Source organism: Tupaia chinensis, unplaced genomic scaffold (assembly GCF_000334495.1).
Source record: "Tupaia chinensis unplaced genomic scaffold, TupChi_1.0 Scaffold000029_1, whole genome shotgun sequence".
In the NCBI taxonomy this organism is placed as follows: Eukaryota; Metazoa; Chordata; class Mammalia; order Scandentia; family Tupaiidae; genus Tupaia; species Tupaia belangeri.
Window position 1 is genome coordinate 806,509 of NW_006159459.1, and position 4,097 is coordinate 810,605.

Here is a 4,097-nt window from a genome sequence, read left to right on the forward strand (position 1 = left end):
CACAATGCCAAGTACAAGGTGTGTGCTCAACATGTAAGCTATCAAAGTCATTCATCCAACCTGTACCCAGCACATACCATCTTGTGAGACTACATATCAAGAGATGGCACACTTTTTGGTTGCTATCATTTTAAAGAAATCTCAGTGCTAAATACAACAAAAATAAGTATATGGGAGAAGTTTGGGAGATATTTTTCTTTGAGGAACATAAAAGGCAGCTGGAGAAACTCATGCTAATGCACATAGTGCAGAATGATTCCAGCTTTAGGGTGGGAAAGAGGGTTGGTTAGGATGGAATAATGAACCAAATGGTGGCCGTGCTGTTGCTAGGGCTTCTGAACTTACAGAAATACACTAGAGGGTCTTTCAGGACTCCAACTCAATGTGCGTCACCCAGTTCTTTTGAACTGCCACCAGATGACCAGACAAAAATTTTTTACAGTGCAGCAGTCTGAGTTTTATTCAACTCTGCTTTCAGACTTATAATTTGTAGCTACATGTGAAGTAAGTACTGAAGTTCTAAGTGGTTCCAGAACTATCTAAGAGTGTCCAGCATCTCCACAGCTTCCACTCATCAGTGAAAATGCAAGTAAAGGGAAATATCATGACTGGTTACAGTGGTTTTTCCTTTTGGGCAAGCTGCCCTGGGAAAGGGAAAGGAGAGCAAGACTCCCGGGCCTGCTTAAGGTGTTAGCCACATTCATTTTGTAGTTAAGTTCACACAAAAAAAATCTGAGAGTTTAGCCTTTGTCTACATGTGGCAGATAAAGTTTAGAGTCAATCGTTTTCTGTGGCGAAAATAAGCCTAGAAGAAGGGGAAACAGGACTTGAGCACAGACAGGCCTGTCTAACTCCTAAGGTGATGCTTTTATTCTCTTCTACAAAGGCCACCTCTGCTAATAATAGGCTCTGAATTTTTAGGATGTTTTTCTTTTTCTTTCTTTTTTTTTTTTAAAGAAGAGAGTTCTAAAAGTAAAGCAGGTTAATCTTATTGCATGCATGTGAAAACAGGGAGTGTGTGTGTACATGTATGTGCACATGAGTGTGCATGCATGAGAAAGGAAGAGAGGATAGAGAGAGAGATTTCTTTTTTCATGTATAAAGCAGCAGCCACCCTCCTCCCTTTTTCATTCCAGTGTAATCTATGCACATGCAAAATAATTACTTCTTCCTGTAGGAAGTGTCAGTCTTCCAAGCAAAGAAGAAAAGGCTACAGCATATGCTCCCAACACATGTTTTCACTAGTCTTGTCTCTGTTCTGCCTGCTGTGGCAATCAGCTTTTGCAAATACTGTCACTTACCAAATACAAAAAGCATGTGAATGCCCAGCCAATGGCCTGGGATAAACACAACCAGGCTTTCTGACTTGGAACATCCTCCCAGAACAGGGTTTTTTTCAAAAAGAACAAAACCAGCCTTGTATCATCAAAATTGCTGGTTGGGAAAGAGCAAGGCCAGTTAGAGTACAGGAAAGACATGGATCCACCCCAACAAACTGCTTCAGGGGTTGTCTCCTACATATGAAGGAAAACTGATAATATTTGAGAGTAGGTCCACTGAACCCAGACAAACTAAGGATGGGTAGGGCTCAAAAACACTGCTGGAAAAGTTGGTATCTGGCCAAATGGCTAAGTAGTCAGTTGGGGGTCTGAGAAGCACATGCACAGAAGGGCTTTGAGCTCTGCCTTTTGGCAGGATGCCCACCCATCAAGTTCTTCCAGAGTGGGGAACTGGCAATGTACACTGCTAATCCCAGAAGCAGTTGACAGGTAGGCTTGCTGCCCAGGGACCCCATTCCCCAGGTGCCAGACTCTGCACTGTAGCTGTAGCAGCTCTAAGCATGACCATGAAACAAAGGAGAGGAGTCTGACACCTGTATTGGGGAGTCTGTCATTTTGTGGTGAGGCATTTGTTTGGTGCTTCCAGGCCTGGCAAGTGTGGCACTGAGGGGGGTAAGTGTGGCACTGCCAGGGTACCTTCCTGGCAGGAAGACTATGGCAAGAATTGACTGGGGTCAAGAGAGCACAGCTCTGGAGATCTCCAACCTGATTTTAGTCCAGCACTTTCTAGAAGGCAGCCTCCACACTTATTAAAATAGTAGACAGAGACGAAATGGTGAATATTTATGGTATCTAGGGGAAAAGAAAGGAACAACCTAATTAAAGATAAAGTTAAAAAGAGAAGTCTGAACTCAGCTTACCTGTCTGACAATCTCTGGAATAACCGAGACAGCATCAGGGATTTCATTTGTAGTAAGACATCTGAGCCTTCCAGGAGAAACAGTAGACAGCACTTTTGGAACTGATAGCTATTTCTACAGTTCCTGGAACAGAGATTCCTGAAGAAAGAATGGAATCCAAAGTCACTTAATACTTTGGGACTGAGTTCTGGGAGGAATGATTTGACTTGTACTTCCTTTTGGGTCCTAGGCCTCCTTGGTGAGTAGCTTTCAATACCCCTCTCTCCTCTTCAGTGATGAGGAATATACACTAAGCCTTAGAAGGGCCTTGAGAGTTGTAATCACAAAAGAGGAAACTAACCATTATTTCTGCTGTGAAAGGAGCAAGGTTTGTGGGGTGGATCCCAGGCTACCACAGACTCATGGGATAGGCAGGGAGGATGGCTGGAACCACTTAACATTGAGGGACAGGTTGTGCTCAAAGCTGTGGAAACACCTCCAACCCCATTCCATTTGCTGGGTTATGGGAGGCCAGGGTGTCTAGGGGCAAGAGTCTAGACTGGGGTTCTTGAGAGAGTTGCAGCTTTTTCTCTCATTTAGTAAGTTAGAAATTAAAAAAAAAAAATGCAATGACCCAGAAAATCATGAAAAAACAAAAACTGATGTAAAATTATGTCTATAAAATGCCCCCAAAATGCAAATTATTATTTTCTACTACAGAACTAGAATTCTTCTGATTATCCTAGTTGATTAATTTGTTTGTATATAGGCTCTGATGCTATTGTGCATACATCTATAAGATATAATGCTTATTAATATCTATGCGCCTAACACAGGGACACCCAAATATGGGAAAGAAAGACTGTTAGATCTAACAGGGGAGATAGACTGCAACACACTACTTGTTGGAGACTTCAGCACTACACTATCCCCTCTGGACAGATCATCTAGAAAAAAAATAGGTAAAGAGATAAAGGATCTAAATGATACTATAAATCAAATAGACTTAACTGACATCTACAGAACTTTCCATCCAAAAACTGTGAGATATACTTTTTTCTCATCCCCACATGGAACCTTCTCGAAGACTGACCACATCATAGGGCACAAAGCAAGCCTCTACAGATGCAAAGGCATAGACATTGTATCCAGTATCTTCTCTGAGCATGATGGAATTAAGCTTGAGTTTAATTGAAAGATAAATCCTTAAAAATACCCAAATGCATGGAAACTAAATAACCTACTCCTGAATGACTCCACAACTACTGAAGAAATAAAGATTGAAATCAAAAGATTCATGGGAGCCAATGACAATGAGGACATGAGTTTCCATAATCTTTGAGACACTGCTAAAGCCGTCATAAGAGGGAAGTTCATAGCAATTAGTGCATATAAGAGGAAGATGGAAAGAAGGGAAATGGATCACCTAACATCCTGCCTCACAGAATTGGAAAAGCAACAGCAGAAAGATAAAAAAACCTCCAAGAGATAGGAAATAATAAAGATCTGAGCAGAAATAAATGAAATAGAAAATAAATTAACTGTACAGAAAATAAATGAAAGTAAAAGTTGGTTCTTTGAAAAGATTAACAAAATTGATACACCACTAGCAAGACTTATTAAAAGAAGAGAAAGGAACCAGGTGAATCAGATCAGCAATGAAGCAGGCCAAATAACAACAGACATAATAAAAATACAAAACATTATTAGAGGATACTATGAACATCTGTATGCCAAGAAACAAGAAAATCTGGATGAGATGGACAAATTCCTGTACACATACAATCTACCTAGATTGAGCCAGGAGGATATAGAAAGTCTAAATAGGCCCATAACAAGCCAGGAGATTGAATCAGTAATAAATAACCTCCCAACAAAGAAAAGCCCTGGCCCTGATGAATTCACCTCTGAATTCTAC